General features: G+C 35.4%; 1 protein-coding gene across 1 annotated transcript in view; it reads right to left on the reverse strand.

Annotated features, from left to right (window-relative positions):
• The window catches only part of LOC127182364 (POU domain, class 2, transcription factor 2), a 64,931-nt gene that overhangs the window by 22,878 nt on the left and 20,228 nt on the right, over window positions 1-21,825 (reverse strand). The window lies entirely within an intron of this gene.

Below are 21,825 nucleotides of genomic sequence, written 5' to 3' on the forward strand. Positions count from 1 at the left end.
TCAAAATAATGAAAAAAAAAAAAAAAAAAAAAAAATCACATTTGAAGTTGTTCAAATTAAGTTCTTAGCAATGCATATTACTAATCAAAAAATAAGTTTTGATATATTTTCAGTAGGAAATCTTAATGACCTAATATCCTAATGATTTTTGGCATAAAAGAAAAATCGTCAATTTTGACCCATACAATGTTTTTTTGGCTATTGCTACAAATATACTCATGCTACTTAAGACCAGGGTCACATATAATTAAAATCATAATATTACACACACACAACATAATGAAAGCAAAACCTCTAATTATCCAAACAAACACTTTAGCATCAAAAGTCAATTTCCATCAGCAAAGCCATTCAGCGTGCAGCTCAATTGCTCTATCTGTCTTTCCTTTGTCCTTTACTTTTCTATTTCATTCTGTTTTGGTCCTGTTTGACACTCTCTTCATCCTAATACAGCACCTGCGCCTCCCAGAGAGCAAGCAGGGATGGAGGGGCATGTCCCATCCTGCACGCCATCATTCATACAGATACACACTCACGCACACACACGAGCAAACACAGACACACCCGCAATAGCTGTTAATGCAGACAGGAGAGGATCTCATCCCGCGAGAGCACGTGTTGCACTTCGCGGGAAGATAACAGCTTTTCTCTTTCTTACTCACGGTGAAATTGATGGCCACCTCAGAGCATCGACACAGCCATTTCCAAGAACAAATTGATTTGCCTGTCCAGTTTACTTAATGTTAAATTAGCTCATATTACATGGCTGGAAGACAAGATCTATTTTTATGTGAAGCAATCATGTCAATTAGCAAAAGGGAAGGAACGCGAAATTGAAATAATTATTTAGAAAGCGTGTAAACAAACAGAAAAGTTAACAAACGTTCAAGTAAACAATTTAACAGTTATTACACAAACATTAATTAATTTAAATAAAAATGTAGCTTTTTTATATGCACTGAAAATCATTTAGTGGGGGAATCAAATTTTACGCAGAAATTGCTAGTAAATTTTACAGTAAGCAGAAAAACTGAAATGATATTTTCTTATAAAACACTAGCTTTTCTTTTTATCCAGTTGTGACACATTTTCAGTAAAGGATCACAAAATAAAAACAAGCTTTTGAACATGCTGAAGAACATTAAAAAAATAAAAATAAGCAAATTGTCTGTGTTTTTTTAAATTTTATATAATCTATTTAACTATTTATGACTAATAACATCCAAAAACAACATGAGAATTCATGCATGTGTTTTAAATTAGATTTTTAAGGATCCTATGATATTTTTTAGGAGTATGCTTAAACAATCTAATCGAAAGTACAAATATTGTCACCTAATTTTAAAATAAAAATGTCTAATTTGCATATATTTTTCATTATAGAAGAATTAGAGGGAAAAAAAAAACTTTCAAATAGTTTTCAATTAAACATAGCTTGTCAAATATCATACTATGCATTCAAAAAGCCTTTATTTAACTAAACAAACAATAAAAAGAACATTATTTAAATATAACACAATATAAAAATATGACACAATAACATAACTAACATAATAAAATAATAATAATAATATATAAAATAATCAAAATGATAATACTCATACACACACACCTCATCTAAACATAAAAATTACAATTAAACCAAAATCTCTAATTATCAAAACAAACACCTTAGTGAAAAATTAGTTTTTACTGAACTGCATACACTAAATCTGAATTAATTTTGTCCAAATAAATGCAATGAAAAAAAAAATCAAAAGTAATTTTTTAGACACTTTTGAAGTAAACAAAATGGATTATTGGAGTAAAATAACATTAATTCAAGATTTCATGCTACATCAATGTGTTACTTGCCATTTCTTTGTCATTTTTGTAAAAACTCTTTCTACACCAAATATTTGGTAACACTTTACAGTAAGATGTCATTTGTCAACATTAGTTAATGTATTAACTAACATGAACAAACAATGAATAATACATTTATTACACTATTTATTAATCTTGGTTAATAAAAAAGTCGTTCATCGTTTGTTCATGTTAGTTCAAAGTGCATTAACTAATGTTAACAAACACAGCTTGTTTTTAATAATGCATTAGTAATAAATGCTGTAGAAGTATTGTTCATTCTTAGTTCAACAGACATATGATTACACAACAAACTTACGATTTAAAATTTGTAATTAAACATTAAAATTTGATCGGAACTTAAATGCATGAATGTTTAAAAACGACTGGATGAACCAACTAAACTTGCACTACAAACAAACACTGACCAATTCAAAACAATCACGCAAACAAAGCAAATTTTGAATCTGACATTCAAGCAATATTAGAATTAGCCATATTTTAGTGACTAGTTATTGTAGGTCGGTGTGTTTGTGACTCACCGGAATGTTTTTTGCTCAACTCTCTCTGTCCTCCGATTACTCGATGAGAACAGCTCCTTCACTCTATATGCCACTATGACAGTCGTGGGCGCTTTTTTTGGTGGTTCACAAATTTCACTTGCTTTAGTCATAGAAGGCAGTGTCAAATTAAAGCCACTTTCCAACCGAGGCAAACGAAACCTCCATCCTCCGCCACCCACCTCATTCGAGTGAGTTACTAAATTAGGATGAATTACTCACTGATATTGATAGTCAAATGAGTGGAAATGAGAGAAAAAATTGATCACCTGCTTCCAGACAGTCACGCCACTGAGGTGAACTAGAGAGATTGCGATCGTAAGTGCAGCGTAAATCACAGCCAATGTACCAGCGAGTTGTTTTGTCATGATGCAAAGCCATGAAAGGCCTAGAGAGGAGAATGTGACGCGTCGGTTGCATAAAAGTGTCTCGCACTTCCTTCATCTGAGCGTCTGACTCGAGACCCTTCTCTCGTAAAAATAAAGGTTCCAGGAACCTCTCTGAGATCCACAAAGAGCTTCACATTCTCAGTTTCCTTTAGAAAGCCATTGATGTTCTGGTGCACCAATGCAAAACTCTGATCTGAGGAACCTGGTGTATAATGTAATATAAAGAGCTTTTATGATCTTTAATAAACCAAAAACCTCAAGAAACATTCAAAGCGCAAGTGTGGTTGATCGTGATACGTGGTCCAATGAGGCTGTGATACAAACAAACAGTCAAAATAAACACAGAGACACTTGAAAGACACTCAAGATAAGGAAAACGTATAAGAAAAGTATATAAAAATAGGCGATTTTGCCATAATTTAAGTTTTAGGATTAAAGGAAATGTCCATAAGCTTAACATATGATGCCTTTTGCTATTTTTCTGTTGATTTTTCCTCATACAGTATTGGTTGTGTCTAACTTTAAAAAGCATTATATGCGTCTAAACTTCATAACCTTATAATTTTATCATTTGTAAGTTACATTAGAGTATATTCGATAATCGTAACATTTGTCTTGACATTTTAGTCCATACAGTCAATTATAACCAGCTTTTTGTATTATAGTCTTGTCATGCAATATATTATTATACTGAATACGTCATCATATAAATGTTACAAATATAATATAAACATTAAAAAACATTTTTGAACATTAAATGTAATTTTATTTATAATTTGTTTTAGCTGTACAGAACAAAAGCCATTTTACCTTACATCTATATGCTCTTTGAAAGCCTGTGGTTTATTTTAGTAATGACTGACCTTTTTATTCGAAGGACACAACAAACATGACTAATTACCCAAAAGCCTCACAAAGCCCAGATGGAAATATCATTCCGATGAGACTGTTATGAAATACAAAATAGTGAGAAAAACGTGAAGGTTGATTCACATGCGATCGATTCTGTGTCAGTATTACCCACAAACCTCTGGGCTGTGTGAGTCAGTGTTGTGTCACCCCATTTCCTGTTTAACTGTGTGGCCTTCCACTCAGTCTCATCACACACAGAGTGAACGACAGAGTCAAAGATATTCTTGGAAAAACTCAATCAATCAGCATCAGTTACAGGGTGTAAAGCTGACTGAGGGAAACAAATTTGCAAATCATGATTTTTAATTTGAAGTGTTTGAAAGTTAAACTCATATTTAAATAATATCGTGTTTTTAAAACGCACCTTTTAATTCAACTGTTATATATACCTAAAATGCACAATAAGTCTCTTTTGATAAAACAAACAACCAACACACACACACACACACACACACACACACACACACACACACACAGAATGTCAGAATGAGAGATATTCTTGGAAAAAGCCAATCAATCAGCAACCAATTAATTCTTATTGTATTTAAATAATGGTGTTTTTTTGATGCACCAATTAATTTATTGATACTGATTTATATGTGATATATATATGTAGCATGGGTATATTTGTAGCAATGGCCAACAATACATTGTATGGGTCAAAAGTATTGATTTTTCTTTTATGCCAAAAATCATTAGGATATTACGTAAAGATCATGTTCCATGGAGATATTTTGTAAATTTCCTTCCACAAATGTATCAAAACTTAATTTTTTATTAGTAATATGCATTGCTAAGAACTGTACGTGGACAACTTTAAACGTGATTTTTCTCAATATTTTTATTTTTATTTATTTTTTATTTTTTTGCACCCTCAGATTCCAGATTTTCAAATAGTTGTATCTCAGCCAAATATTGTCATATCCTAACAAACCATAAAGCTTCTTTATTTAGCTTTTCTTTTTTTTTTTTCAAAAAAAATTATCTTTATGACTGGATTCGTGGTCCAGGGTCACATACTGTCTACAGTATGTTTTAACTCTTTACAGTAAGGCTCATTAGTTAACATTAGTAACTACATTAGTTAACACAAATGAAGAATGAACAATACTTCTACAGCATTTATTAATGTTAATTTCAGCATTTACTATTTACTTATTAAAATCACAAGATGTTAACATTAGTTAGTGCACTGTGAACTAACATGAATAAACAACGAACAACTGTATTTTTATTAACTAAGATTAACAAAGATTAATAAACAGTGCAATAAATCTTTTTTTTTTTTTATATTGTTTGTTCATGGTTAGTTAATACACTAATATTAACCACTGACACCTTACTGTAAAGCGTTACCATACACACACACACACACACACACACACATATATAAAATTACCATAATTAAATTTAATTTAGACTTCAGTTATAGCTTTATACAAGATATTCTAATTCTATTCTAAGCTACAATTAAACAATTCTGCTTTAATAATGTTAATTTGACTTGCATGTGATTTATTTTCGTAAGGGTTGCTACTGTAAAAGAATGAATCTTTACTAGTTAATGTTTATTAAAAAGATAAGTATTATTAAATATTATAAGATGTATGTTTTGTCTTAGGCTTTGTAGTTATATTGTTGTGGAAAAAACAATATTACAATAAGAATCAGCCAAAGGTTGTTATTCAAAGTTAAAAGCCCCAAAAGTGGGTTAATGACTTTCTTTCATTATTATTATTATTATTTTTTATTTTTTTTTTTTGAGGTTTAACAGACTAAAGCACTAAAGCAAATGCAGACGCAGCACAAAACAGCAAAACTGCCCTTATGACAACTATTTACACCTTGTGAACATCTTAAAAACAGTACAGTCACTTACATCTCCTACAAACACATTCAAAACTAAAAGCTCATGTTTTCTAACAATGTCTTTTTTTGCTATTGGGTTGTGGTTTATTTATTTGTAATCTAACAAGACTGAACCACCTGGAGCTTTTTTGGTTATAGGGTGTCCTTAAGTATTAAAAAGCTTCTATATAATTAAAACACACTACGTTGATTTTTCATCCGTATTGCCTCATCTCTCTAATATTTTTATATATTAAAAAAGCAATGGGAGCATTGCATACACCAGGCCTCTACATACATTACACCTCATATACAAACACACACTGATATTCAAGTCTCTTGCATTCCTCCAGAGAGTTGCTCCTGACATTTCATTACTTTTGGCCTCAGTCCAGTTAGTTTTGATGTCCTCTCATTAGCAGAGTCTGTTAGTGAAGGCGAAGCTAATTAACCTTGCGGCCCCCTCTCGAGAGATCATTAGAGGGAAGGAAAAGCGAGAGAGAGAAAGACACTGACTTACCTGGAATTCAGACATTTCGCCATAGCCGCCATTTTATAAATAAACCACAGCCTTCTGTCTGCGTCTGTCTGAGTCTCTCAGGTTTATCAGCGTGCAAGACTTCAATCCAGCTCACAGAGCCCTAACGAGCTGACCAATCACTGCTCTCAATGATCACTTCATGCAAATTGCTGAGTGAATATTCATGCTATTATTTAAATAGTAGACTCCATACTCAACACAAGGCTGTTGACTGAAACTTCCAGCTTGAAATTGTTCAGCTGTCCTTCTTCGACTACATATAATTGTCACATGAAAGAATGAATGAGATATGGGTTCATACAGTCACTCTCTCCTCACTTCCCTCCCACATTTTCTCTCCACCCCCAAACACCGCTGTACCTCACCCATGCACTTCCTCTGACATCTTTGAACACGGGTACGAGTGAACGCTCACACAAAAAAGGAAAAAGTTATTATCTAGAGACATATATCAGGTAAAATAGGTGGTTGTTCTTTGCTGTTTTGTTGTGGGCAGTTATCAAGGCTGGTTTGAAGTGGTGGAGCTCAACGCTGAGAATGAAGGAGGCAGAAACAGAAAGAGAGAGACAGACAGCTCAAGTCAGCATAAGAAAGTGCTGGGGTGGCTGGAAAGTGCTCATCACAAGAACGAAAAACAAGTACATCTCATTTTCGTTCTTCACACGCCTCTCTTTTCCATTGCTTGGCCTCAACGCGCTAAAATTACCACGTCTGCCCGGCGAAAATGAAACTGAAGTAGCGCAAATGAACCGAAAGAGGGCAGCAGCGCCTTTAACAATCATGGACGAAACCTGCTTCACAAACGGCTTTGGAGATCGAACGAGCGATTTCTGGTGATTTTTTCCACTTTAACTTTTTTGTCCGATTCATTTTACATATTTACATGTTATGGTTTTGATTAACAAAGCTGTTTTTTAGTTGTATTTTGGTTTTAGCTTAAAACGGAGACCGATATTAAACCCACCCGAGAGTCTTAACGGACCTAACGGACGTTTCCCTCACATTTCCACGTTTCAACTCTCCTCATCCTGGTAATTTTACTTTTTACATGTGTTTAATTTGAATGTACACAAGTTTTACTTCAAAACAATGTGAACTATAAGAAGTGAGGTCGTAAATCAGTCGCTGCAAGAGCGAACGAACGTTATCATTAGTCGTTTCTGTTTCAACATCTTCCCCTCAGTTTTAATTTTACGTTTCTTTTATATATCTAGTGGAAGTTTATGTTTTGAAAGCTGATTTTGTCCAGAGTAAATTATGTTGATGTCGAGTTCTTGAGCTTAAAAGAGATCACGATGTGTACAATTATGTTATTAACCGTTTTAGCCACGACACCATTTAAACGTTAACAGACATTATTTGGGACGGACGCCATACAAAACCAGTCATAAGGGTCAGTTTTTTAAAATTGAGATTTATACGTCATAAATAAACAAGCTTTCCATAGATGTAGGGTTTGTTGGGACAGGACAATATTTGGCCGAGGGGGCAAAAAATACAAATATTGAGAAAATCACCTTTAAAGTGTGCAAATGAAGTTCTTAGCAATGCAAATTACTAATCAAAAATTAAGTTGATAGGAAATTTACAAAATATCTTCATGGAACATGATCTTTACTTAATATCCTAATGATTTTGGAATAAAAGAATCATTTTGAACCATACAATGTATTTTTTAGCTATTATTACAAATATATTCATGCTACTTAAGACTGGTTTTGTGGTCCAGGGTCACAAGGTATTCATGTTAATTTAATAAGCTGTGCGTATCAATCTAATAAGCCTATATCACGTCTAATTTTCACAACATATTTTTAATGTTAAATTAGATAAACGTCTACTCTTCTCAACCTCATTTTCAGGCACGAAATATGGTGTCTACCCTGAATTCTCCATGACAAAACATTGATTTCTAGTTTAATATTATTACCAGTGTTTCTGATGCAAAATATTGCTTGTACGTAGTACAAATACTACTAATAATACTACAAATTGTAGCTAAAATATAGGAGTTTTGTGTAACACGAAGGATTTAACCGTGCAATATCCGAGCTATACAACCATCTTGCATTTGTTTTGAAAACACACACACATTTTTCACATAAACTGCACACAGATCCCTCACACACACACTGATTCACCCACAGGACAGTTGATGCGTCCTCTAGTTTAAGCCTTTTACCCCAGCGCTCATAATGGATCTGTCTTGTGAATATGTGTGTGTGTAATGCTCAGGGTCACGGTCAGGGGTTTAGCAAGTTTTTGGGCCTCCCTTTATGTGCCCCCCAAGCTCCTCAGTAACGCCTGTCAGGGCCGTGACAGACGGCGCGTGGGTGTGTGTGTGTCCGTGCGAGGGACTGAAAGAGGGATGCTGGGTGGCGTGTGTTAGGGTCAAGGGTCAGTCCGCTGCGCACCCTCCCTCATCCCCCCTCCCCCTGGTCTTGCCCCCCTTGACCTTTGGGGAGGCCAGCGAGGGGGTACGTCTGCCTCGGAGGAACAGGAGGTGGGGTCTCTCGCAGGGACACGGCTCTATAAATAACGGTGGCCCGCTGATCACAGACTAGTTGCGCTGGTCCAATTAGTTTTGATGTAATTAGGTGGCAAAAGATGTACATATGTTTTTGCTCCAGTCTGATTTTAATGCAAAGCTGACATGCAAGGTCATTTTAGTTTGATTTTATTGCCAAGATTTCTGATTTTACATCTATGTAAAATGTACATGGTACAAATACTACAACGTTTAACACTGAAAAGAGAACTATGTTGATGAAATATGACCCTGTTTTGAGGGGTGCTTTTTTGAAACTGAGATTTATACATCATCTGAAAGCTGAGATACAACTATTTGAGAATCTGGAATCTAAGGGTGCAAAGCAAAAAAAAAAAAAAAAAAAAAAAAAAAATCTAAATACTGGGAAAATCGCCTTTAAAGTTGTCCAAATGAAGTTCTCAGCAATGCATATTACTAAACAAAAAAGATCATGTTCTTCATGGAACATGATCTTTACTTAATATCCTAATGATTTTTGGCATAAAAGAAAAATCAATAATTTTGACCCATACAATGTATTGTTGGCTATTGCTACAAATATACTTGGTCCAGGGTCACAAATATGAAATATATTAAATATCTGGTTAAATTAACTGTCAAATATCCAAGCCACACAACCATCAATAATCAACTTGCATTTGTTTAAACAAATCAATTTAAATAAAACTTTTACGTCACACTGTACAGTGTACAAAGTGGTAAAAAGCTATTTTTTAATGCCTGATTTAACCCTTAAATTTACTTTTGTGTTACCCAATCCATTTAGGTTTTAATGTTATTATTATCACATTACTTATTTACTATTTAAATCATGATATTATTTATATTAATAGTGTTTTATTATTTAAATATATATTTTTACATTTAAACATAAATAAATTTAAATATATATTTAATTCATATAATATTAGTATAATATAATGCAATAAATAATATTTTTGTCTGAAAATTGAGATGTTACTGCATGAAGCTCATTTTGTAAAAATTTTTTTCTGGCTAAACAACCAAACAAAACAAGCACGAAAATGAACTTACAAAGGAAGTCTATGTGGCTAATCATTTACTTCCATTGTAAGTGTGAAACTGGCCAACATTTTTTTTTGTAAGAAATTACAGGATGCGTCAGAAATATTCTCTTTGATAATCATGACCATGCAACAGCCACTGTAACCACAGATATTTCTTTAACCAAAACTAATGCAACACTAAATCAACTAACACAGGGCTCTAAAGATGCAGTGCAAACACACACACACACACACACACACACACACACACCTTCCCATACTTCAAGCACAGCAGTGACTCCCCCTCGACTCAAGGAGAGATGCAGAGGCAGGTTAGGGTGTTAAATCTTATCGGCTGTTGACCTGATTTAAAGACAATGGAGCAGAACAATGGAGGGTACAGGTATAAAAGTAGACCTTTCTCGCACTTTTTCTCTGTCCGTAACCGAAATATACTAATAAAGTTGCATCATGTGCTGCCCAGGTTTTGTATTCAAGATTCACTTCAGACATGGCATGTTTTAGTAATACATTTAGTTGCATCACATTATATATATATATATATATAATAACACTTTTGGTTTCACAAAAAAATATACATAAATAGATACTTGTATATTATAATATATCTATATTTATATTTTTTTATTTATATAGTATATATATAATTTTTAAAATCCCCTCACATATACAAAAAATTAACGCTACAACAAAACTTTATGGTAACTCTAGGCCGCTGTCGTTCAGTACACCCCCCCCCCCCTCTCTCTGTACAGCGTGTGCAGCAGTGCTGGTCAGCTGCGGTCATGACATCACTGGACAGCACAGCTCTCCAATAGGACACCTAGCCACGTTGCCAGGCAACAGCAGTGAAAGACCTGCATGTGTGTGTGTGTGTGTGTGTGTGTATATGTGTGTGTAAGCGTGTATGTGATAATCAAACTAAAAACCTGAAATGTTCTGGCCTCAAGTAATAAGTTGGTTTGTTCTTGTTCAAACAAACAAATTTTCCTTCTAACGTGTCTCATTTAAATATGAATACACACTTTAGACAGGAATGTACCGCAAAATTAAATACACTTTACCAACAGGCATTTGAGTGGTATTTCTGTGGTCAAAATGATCTTTTTCTGTTCTTACGAAAACACTTCTGTGAATGCAATTTTAAGAGCTCACGTGAGTCATTAGTGCATTGTGTGTATTTTCGGATAGCGTGTCGGGAGTATTTTTTCGGCCTCTGGCTGTGCGTGTGTTTCGAGTGCATCTTAGCCGCACGCGTTTCTAAGAGCGGATTTACGTAAATATGTTTGTGCTCGAGTGTTCGTAAGCCTCTCCGGCGGTGGGTATTTTGTATTTGTGTGTGTACGTGAGCGTCTCCGGGTTGGTATTTTGTATTATTGTGTGTGTGCGCCTCTGCGCCTGCCGTCTCAGGAGTGTATATTATATCCGATACAGTACCTCTTTCGCGCACCACATATTTCTGGGCCGATCGATACCTCTGACTCCCTACAAGACAATAATCGCTCCTCTCGCCCCCCTCCCCTGTATGGCTACCATTATTACCACCCTCCCCGGGGGAACGCGCAACAGGGAGGGAGGCCGACGCTTCCACCCTTCCTCCATCCCTCTGTCCGTCCACCCCGACCCTCTGTCCTTCTATTATTTCTACCCGACAGGAGGGATAGAGTGGACGACGGGTGAAATAAAGTGGCAGGAACCATATTAAGATATGAGTAAACGCAGGACGGGCGGAGAGACAAAGAGAGAGGAGAAGAAAAGTGAGTGCAGGTGCATTGTGATCTTACAATAAAAGGAGAGAATGACAGGAGAAGATTTACACAGCTGTCTCCTAATAAAGGATAAGAGGGAAGGCTCAGCCGCAGCGTATAATTATGCCCAAAATGTAGAGAAATCCAAATCGTGCGCCAAGTTCGACAAGGGTTAGAACGAATCCCATCTGGGGAACGGTGTCCGTCCGTGACAGAATCTACTAAGCAACTAAACAGCATGATGTATGTGTTATGGGGGACGGCAGATTGCTCGGCGTATAGGTTTATCGATTGCACTGGACTTAAATTGGCTCTCAATTAAAGAGAACACTTATTTGACCTCTTCCTCGCCGCCTGCGCCGCACGTCTTTCTCGCTTTGCTTTCCTCACCTGCACATCCATCTAAGGCTACGACCTTAAACCTGTTCTGGCCTGCTCGACCAACCTGGCGGCCGGTCCCTCCGCATGCCTCTTTCATTTCGGCCGGATCCTGCGGAATCTTTCGCCTGCTATCAATCCGGTTAAAACTGCGGAGATGAATTATTAAGTTTATTTATTCAAACACTATTAATAATATAAGCAGACACAACACCTCAAGTCAAGGCGGACGGGGAGAAGTGCATGAAAAGGGAGAGAAAAGGTGGTGTGCATAGTAGTAGTAGTAGTTGGAGGGCTAAAAAAGGTGGAGGGAGAGGAGAAGGGAGGGTTAGGAAATTGGTCTGGCTAGCGGAACAGCTTTTCACCCCTCTATCCCCCCTCCACCACCACCCTCCCCTTCTCTCCCCCATTCTGCTTTGTATTCTGTGGAGATGACAGGGAGAAAGCTTTATTGCTCCGAGTTGGTATCGATCGGGGCCCCTCTCGGAGGGCGCTCAGACCCGCGCATATTGGAGGCACTTTTGCAACGCCTACAACCTCCCCCCTTGTCTCTCGCCTTTACTTCGTAGTAGTAGTAGTATTTCTTTCTGGTTCTGCTTTGCACTCTTTCTGTGTCATTTATGCAGCCTGGGGATTCAAAAATCACAGTTTCGAGACACCTCGGGTCGTATTTACCCGAGCGCTTCTTGCATGAGCGCAACGGCGGGGAGCCGAATCAACAGCGGGCCTCACAATTCAAACATGGATGAATACACACAAACTTACAGATCTCTTATTCCCTCGTCCTCAGCCTAATTTCTCCACTCCCGTCTCTCTTTTATCGCCTCGCGCACTTGGCCGAGCGCTATTTTTGATGTGGGCACAACAAATGTCAGCGTTCCTGTGAAAAAGTGACAAGGGGGAGAGGAATCTGCGGGAAGATACACGCCGCTCTCTGAGGATCGAAGGCTGTTTTGTAAGGTAGGTGTGTTGTCGTCGGCGATGCTAACAGCGCCGGGAAACATTAGGATGGCTGTGTGGAAATACACTGACTGACAATTCCCCTGAAGAATGGAGGGAGGAGAGAAATAGAGGGATAGTTGGATGGATGAAGGCCCCCTCTACCCTTCGCTTGTGCCCTTGGGCAAGGTTTTTCACCCATGGTTCCCCGGGGTGTGTTCAACCTCTTCTTCTTCTGTCTTTCTGCGCCTTTCGCCCGTCCATTTTCGGCCGCGGCACCTGCGCTTCTTTCGAGAGCTATCGCGGGCTATTTAACCAAACTCCATTTTGAATGGCGAGCCTCATGGCCACATTCGTTCTCGGACGGCGTCCTAAGCTCTGGCTGTGCAAAAAGAGGTGGCCACTCTGCTGTCTAATTTTACCTCGCCCTCTCCATCAGCCTACCTTTCCACCGCCTCAGTGCCACTTATGTTCACTCACCAAATGACACACACAAACACCCCCATCTCCCCCCATCCATCCATCGCTCGCTCGCTCTCTTTGTTGCTACGTCGTCGGCTATATGGTCGTCAAGCATGGCAATTTTGCCAAAATCACAGTGAGTGTGTGTATTTGAAGGGGAAATGGCAAGATATGTGTTTTTGTGTTAAAGATGTTGAAAGGGGAGTGCGTGTGTGCTCAATGTGGCTTAAAAGTACTTTGTGAAGTCACCTTTTGATTTGAAATGTGTTAGGGAACTGCACTTTCTGTCAAAAGGTGCAGACAGAACTGAAACAGATCTTACTGTGGACATAAAAATGAATTAATGTCATAAAAACTGGATAAAATGAATGCTATTGATACTGTATTATGCAAAAAGTCATGTTAAGAACATGAATCAAAAAAGTCTTTTTCTGAGTTATGAATTTTGTTTAAGTGTATTCCTACTACAGGCTTTCATAATTGTTTTATCAAAGTTACAAACGGTTGTAACAAAAACATACATCAACATAACAATATGGACATTTTTGTATGGTGTTTTGTTTAAAGCATTCACACACACTACAATATTTTAAAAATAATTTTAAGTATCATACAATGTTATATATGATATTTTATTACACATTAGCTGTTATATTTACAGTGTTTTATTACAGTGTTAACCTGTTAAAACTGTTAAAAACATATGTGACCCTGGACCATTAAACCAGTCTTAAGTAGTACTGGTATATTTGTATAATTGTAGAAATAGCCAAAAATACATTGTATAGGTCAAAATTATTGATTTTCTTTTATGCCAAAAATCATTAGGATATTAAGTAAAGATCATGTTCCATGAATATATTTTGTAAATTTCCTACCATAAATATATTAAAACTTAATTTTTGATTTGTAATATGCATTGCTAAGAACTTAATTTGGACAATTTTAAAGGTGATTTTCTCAATATTATTATTTCTTTTATTTATTTCTTTTTTTTTCTTTGCACCCTAAGATTTACAAAACAGTTGTATCTCGGCCAAATATTGTCCTATCTCAACAAACCATACATCAATGGAAAGCTTATTTATTCATTGATGTATACATTTAAATAAAAAAAAAAACTGACCCTTATGACTACTTTTGTGGTCCAAGGTCACATTGATATTAGTCTGATTATTTAATAAGAGAGCTTCATCTATAAATGTCTTATCAAAGTTACAGTAAGAACTGTATCAGATCTTCTGAAACTATATATGATGTTGATGTAACAAATGTTACATTAACATCACATCAATATGGAGGTTTTTGCATTGTGTTAAGTTTTTGCAAAGTATTAATGACGATATTGCATAATAAATATATATATATATATATATATATATATATATATATATATATATAAAACCATTATTTAAAAATAAATATTTAAACATTTTTAAATATTACATTTAAAACATATGAATTTCAAATAACATTTAATAAAATTTTACATTTAAATAATTGTAAAGTATAACCTACTTAGATTATTACAATATTATTTATTAATAATATTAATACTATTTAACAGCTTAACCTTTTAAATAAAAAAAAAAACAGAGTAAAACAAGTAAACAGTAAAACATTATTATATTAATAGAATATTAATATATATTATTAATAAATAATCTAAATTCATATTATATAAATTAAATTTGTATATACATTTATATATATTTTTAAAAATGTACAAAAAATTCCATATTAATCTGATTTATCTTTGGCTTCTTCATGTCAGTGCCTGCATGTATGTGTGTATGCACATGTATATATATGTGTGGCGTGTGTTGATTGCTGGGTTGTAGTCGTGCTGGGTGCCAGGGTAGTGAGGTGCTGGGTGAGTGGCACATCACCAGCTGAGAGAAAGAGTGAAAGAGAGAGAAAAACGAGGAGAGGAAGAGAGCTGAGAGGCTTTGGAGAGCGCCGGTCCCCCCGGCCGACCGCCATTTCACACTGGTGACCAACACAAATTGGATCAGGCCGTGTTCTCATTGCACCAGCAAAAAATCAGACGCACAAAATGGCTGAATCTCCAGTACCGCAATACCGGACACTGGACCACTGACTACTGGATAGAGGAGCAAATTAGTATCACAAAGTGAACAATAATAGAGTAGTAAGACGATAAAGAACATATTAAGTATAGTGACCTGTCACAATGTTTTTAAGGACAACATGAAATGCATGAATAAAAAGAATATTTCATATCAGAATATTAGAAAATGTAAAAAAAAAACAAACAAAAAAAAAACAATGCTAGACAGAACTTGAGTTTTTTTTTTTTTTTTTAGCAATATAAGTGGAAAACTGGTAAAGCTCAGTTGCAAACCAGTCTGCGTCTCTGGGAGACTTGATTGGATTAGTGCTGTGGAAAAACATCATACTGCAATGTTATTGGTTAATATTATTTTTCCCCCATCCATGCTGCCCAAGTTACATCAAGTTAATCGAGTCACAGGCAGAGGAAGTAATGATAGATTATAAAAAAAACATACTTTTTTTTCTCTCTTAAAAATGCATGCATTGATTAATCGTGCACAATAAAACCAGAGGGCATTTATTAATAAAGTAAATGGAGTCGATATTGATTTCAGGTTGTCTTTAACACATGAACGCTATTATATGTAGCATTAACCTGACAAAGAAACAGATTCTCCTGCATGCTTAATGATGCACAGACATCTAAAGAACATCATTCAAGTCGTCTGCAAATAAAATGTTTCATGATAGAAATTCAGTTTTGATCGAGCGGATGCTTCCATTTAAAACATCTCCGAATTTGCAGCATCATTTCTAAGCAATGACCTTGAACTCAAAACAGCTCCGTATGTAGATGACAAGTTTTTATTTTGATTTTAAAGATTTACAAAATCTTGCCTGACAATATCCAGAGGAATACCGTTATTGGAAAAGATGTCCTTGCCTTTTCACTGACCTGTGATGTTTGTCATCAGGTTTTTTAAGGGTGAACGTCTGAATGAGTGGGTTTTTGAAACCGTCTCTGTATACTGCGGTTAAATTGAGTTCGTACTGAGGATGCGAAGCCCACACAATAGCTTGCAAAAAAGTTGTTTATCCAAGGTCAACGCTATACTGCACATTATATATCATACCACATGTGTAATCAACTCAATCAGCACAATGAAAACAGAAGATATCTGAGCTGAATTCACTAAGTAAACATTTATTTACAAGCCTGAAGTTGAAGCAATTTGTGCCATTCGCCGACGACAAAATAATGCAATGCATAGACTTTCAGAAGCAAACCAGGCTGACGCCAACGTAACATAAACTTAACGTTTCGCACATTTGCTAATGCGCGCACGGCGTATTTGTTTATGCGTGAGCATGTGTAGTTCTGGCGCCACGTGTTCGGCGTGTTTACACACTGAGAGCGGGGCACGTGGGGCGATATCTCACGGCAATCGATGAGAGGGGGAGCGGAGGGGGGGGGTGGAGGAAAAATCGGTAAGGAAAGCAGGTTATCTCCCGTCATTAATGGGGGGGGGGAATCCCGGGTAGGTGGGCCCTGCGTGTGTGTATGTGTGTAAGTTGGGGGAAGACCTGGATTCATTGAGAAAAAACACAGACTGTTTGGCATCGGGAGAAAGCAGACAATTATCTGTATTGATTAAAGCCAGCCAGCCAGCAGGCTGAAGACAGAAAACTATGACTAGATCAATAGAGAGAAGGGGAGAGAGAGAGAGACACACACAGAGAGACAGAGAGAGAGAGAGAGAGAGAGAGAGAGAGGACGGCTGCGTGTTTTGTGGGGGTACTGCAAATAGGTTGTGAGTTGGCAGAAAAAAAGCTGAGTGATGCAACAGTTGTACAAAGCAAACGGGACAGAAAAAAAGGCAGCGTTGGACAAAGAAAGGAGGGCGTTTTGTTAAGTCGATGAAAGGTAAACAAAGAAACAAAAGTAAAAACTATGCCAGTATTTGTTGTTGGTAGTGAACATGTGAAAAAGTTGTTTTACTCATTCTGTCTGTAATTTGATGTCACCTCAAGCAATTTAACTCTTAAAAAAACAAAACAAAACAAAAAAAAACAACAACAGCTCAAGTTTGGGCTAGTAGTTAAAACTCAAAACATACATTTCTCAAGCTCAATTAAGCACACTTTACTGCCTCGCAAAAGGTGTTACAGTATAAACAGTAATGCAATTCATCCATGATGCAGGTTTTCATAAAATAAAATAAAATGATAAAAAGGGTTTGCACAAAAAAAAAAGTATGTATGTATTTGTCCAAATGTGACCCTGGACTAAAAAAACAGTCATAAGTAGCAGGGATATATTTGTAGCAATAGCCAACAAAACATTGCATGGGTCCAAATTAATAATTATTTTTCTCTCATGCCAAAAATCATTAGGATATTAAGTAAAGGTCATGTTCCATATAGATATTTTGTAAATTTTCTACTGTAAATATATCAAAACTTATTTTGTTTAGTAATATGCATTGCTAAGAACTTCATTTAGACAACTTTAAAGGGGATTTTCTCAATATTTAGATTTTTTTTGCACCCTCAGATTCCAGATGTTCAAATACTTGTATCTTGGCCAAATATTGTCCTATCCTAACAAACCATGCATCAATCATACATTATTTTTTCAGCTTTCAGATGATGTGTAAATCTCAATTTCAAATTGACCCTTGTGACTGGTTTTGTGGTCCAGGGTCACAAATTGATTATGAACAAAAGAAGAGACAATACCAATCTTTGCCACACAATCATGATTTTAGATGATAAAATAATTAAATTAAAATATATAGAATTTTACATTAATATTGTTCCATTCTGTGGAATAAAGGTTGGAAACTATGGGATTAATTATTGAATATTTAAATCATTTATTAATTCAATATTTTAAGAACATATTCTCAGCTCATGTCTTATACATTCATTTAGAATAACATTACAGCAGTAAATTTTACCAGATATTTATAATAATGCTGATATTTATAACATATAATCATATTTATCCCTAAATATATGGGTCTTTATACATATAAATATATATATAAATATGTGAATACATAGCGGTTTTTAAATTTTCTATATGAAGGTGTGTGGCGTTAAAATGTTTATCAAAAACCTGTCCTAGACGTTTTAAGATCACAATTTTAGTACTAAAGATAACCACAAGTGTAAATCACAAAAGAATGGTGGTATACATAACTGCATAAAGTATGTTTTGAGCCTTAAGCATGTACTCCACGTACATTAAGCCTTGCAACTTGACTCTGAGTTACACTCAATATCAATAAAAAGACAAAAACATTGAAACTGCAACATTACTTGAAAGGAACTGAGATACAATGGATTAAAGCACATTAATCAGGTATTTTGCATAAATCAAAGGCTTCCACCTTCTGACGCTAAATAGTAAATCACTGCCGAGTAAACATGGACAAAGTGAGAGGTATGGTTACACGTCGCGCTTATTAGTGAACGACGTGAAGCCAGATTAGCAGACAAGAACTAAAGAAAGAAGTGTGTTTGCGTCTCCCGCTACAGTTGTGTGCTTTGTACCTTGCACAAAAATACATCTTTCATGATTAAACTTGAAAGTCAACCCTACTGTGCTAGTGTGTCTAACAAGCCACTTCAAAATCAGCAACCAATCACACACACATAAACAGCTGGACACACATATTCAATTATGGCACACTCCAACATTGTAGTGCACAAGTCTGGCCTGATTACTCTCTCTCTCTTTGTGAGGGCGTGCGTAAAACACAGACAGAGAGAAAGAGAGAGAGAGAGCAGGTCTTTCCTGAGCTGTAAGGCCTGGGAGAAATGGAACTTAAATGCCTCTCACTGGCTCTCAAACTCCAGTTGCCTTTATTGATGCACTGGCCTACTGCCAACCAGAGGCCTTTTCCACTTCAAAGGGTCCGCGTTCACACACACACACACACACACACACAAACACACACACATACTCTCACACACATACATTCGTCCTCACCTGTGAGCATGAAATGCACTCCAACCTCTATCTGTACTTCAGGCCTATATCCGTGATGTCCACCTCCATGTGTAATCTTAGATATAAAGAAGGCCACTCAAAGTGCGATTCAATGTGCAATTCAAACCTCTATCTGTCATCTGAAAGTCTATAAAACTCCATCTATACTGCGAGCGAGTGAGCGGCACGGCAAAACTAAAACACTCCCATTATAATCGAAGCGGTTTCGAAGCACCAAGTGATTCGAGCTTGTTTTGAGGCTTGCAAGGATTTGAATTCGATTTAAAGTCGCAGTCATACAGAATCAGTTCATAGATTGCATTCTTTAGAATTTGATTCTAAACCTGAATGGATTCAGAATGGCATTGGTTTAAATTCAATCAGGAGTTTAAAGTGATTCAAATTAGTTTCAGAGTTTTCAGTGATTCAAAGTAAATTAGAATGTTGGAGTTTGGAGCTTTCAGTAATCCAAAACTGAATGATTCAAAATTGCAGTGATTCAGAATCAGTTTGAAATATGCAGTATTTTGAATTTGATTAAAAACTTGCAGTGATTCAAATTCGATTCAATGTTATAGTGATTCAAATTCATTTTGAAGCATGCATTAATTTGAGTTAAAGCTTGCAGTGATTCAAATTCGATTCAACTTTGAAGTTATTCACATTCAGTTTGAAACATGCAGTAATTTGAATTTGAGTCAAAGCTTGCAGTGACTCAAATTCAATTCAACTTTGAAGTTATTCACATTCAGTTTGAAACATGCAGTAATTCGATTTTGAGTCAAAGCTTGCAGTGAGTTAACTTTGATTCAAAGTTGCAGTGATTCAGATTCAGTTTGAAACATGCAGTAGTTAAAATTTGAGACAAAACTTGCAGTGATTCAAATTCAATTTGATGTTATAGTGAGTCAAATTCATTTTGAAGCATGCATTAATTTGAGTTAAAGCTTGCAGTGATTCAAATTCGATTCAACTTTGAAGTTATTCACATTCAGTTTGAAACATGCAGTAATTCGAATTTGAGTCAAAGCCTGCAGTGACTCAACTTTGATTCAAATTTGCAGTGATTCAGATTCAGTTTGAAACATGCAGTAATTCAAATTTGAGTCAAAACTTGCAGTGATTCAAATTCAATTCAGCTTTTTTGAAGTTATTCAGATTCAGTTTGAAACGCAGAAATTCGAATTTGAGTCAAAGCTTGCAGTGACTTAACTTTGATTCAAAGTTGCAGTGATTCAGATTCAGTTTGAAACATGCAGTACTTCAAATTTGAGACAAAACTTGCAGTGATTCAAATTCGATTTGATGTTATAGTGATTCAAATTCATTTTGAAGCATGCATTGATTTAAGTTAAAGCTTGCAGTGATTTAAATTCGATTCAATACTTACATTCAGTTTGAAACATGAAGTAATTTGAATTAGAGTCAAAACTTGCAGTGATTCAAATTCAATTTGATGTTATAGTGAGTCAAATTCATTTTGAAGCATGCATTGATTTAAGTTAAAGTTTGCAGTGATTCAAAGTTGAATCATATTTATTCAAAGTTATTCACATTCAGTTTGAAACATGCAGTAATTCGAATTTGAATCAAAGTTCGCAGTGATTCAAATTTGATTCAAAGTTGCAGTGATTCAGATTCAGTTTAAAACATGCAATAATTCAAATCTGATTCAAAGATGCAGTGATTCCGAATTTTAAACATGCAGTCATTTGAATTTGAGTCAGAGCTTGCAGTGAATTAAATTCGATTCAAATTTGCAGGTATTCACATTCAGTTTGAAGATTCAAAAAATGAAAATATTGATTATATTCTAAAAAGAATAAACAACATGCATGTTTTCTGTGACTTACAATAATTCACAGATAACTGATGCTTAAATACTTTATGCTTAAATACTTTCCTTTAAAAAAAAAAAAAGAAATTACGAGAAAATTTTCAATGACATGAATAAAAATAACTAAAGATGCATGCAATGACATGCTCTATTTTTTTAGGTCAACATGAACCATTTTTACAAATGTACTGCTAAATTAATTATGTGAAAAGTATACTAAATAACATTATTAATATATTTGCATATTCAATCTTTTTTATCTAAATGCAATAAAAATGTGCTTCTTTAAATGCACAAAAAGCAGCATGTATGTTTTCTGACTTAATTAATTCACAAATAATTTATGCATATTGCAGTACTTTTCTAGAAAAAAAAATGCTTAATGTGAAAAGGTTAAATGACAAATGAAAAAAAGCTAAAGATGTATGCAATTACATGCTCCATTCGTTTAATTACCATAAATGTTCTTCTCAAATAATTAATGTGCAGTTCACACATTAATACATTTGAATATTCAAAATACCTTTTTTTTAATCTAAATGCAACAAAAACTGTGACACTGTAAATGCACAAACTCCTCAGGCACTTTTTCTTTACCTAAGTAAACACCTTTATAATTTATGATAAAAATATTAGGCGACAACTTATCAAGATCAGTAGAAATGCTGCTACATTTCAGTCCCTTTCAGGCTCTACAGGTCTAAGATAGAAACTCAGCACTGTGTGGATCCCAGAATTCACAAATGTCGATACGACCCACATGTCTACGCCTCA

Source organism: Labeo rohita, chromosome 19, assembly GCF_022985175.1.
Source record: "Labeo rohita strain BAU-BD-2019 chromosome 19, IGBB_LRoh.1.0, whole genome shotgun sequence".
Taxonomy (NCBI): Eukaryota; Metazoa; Chordata; class Actinopteri; order Cypriniformes; family Cyprinidae; genus Labeo; species Labeo rohita.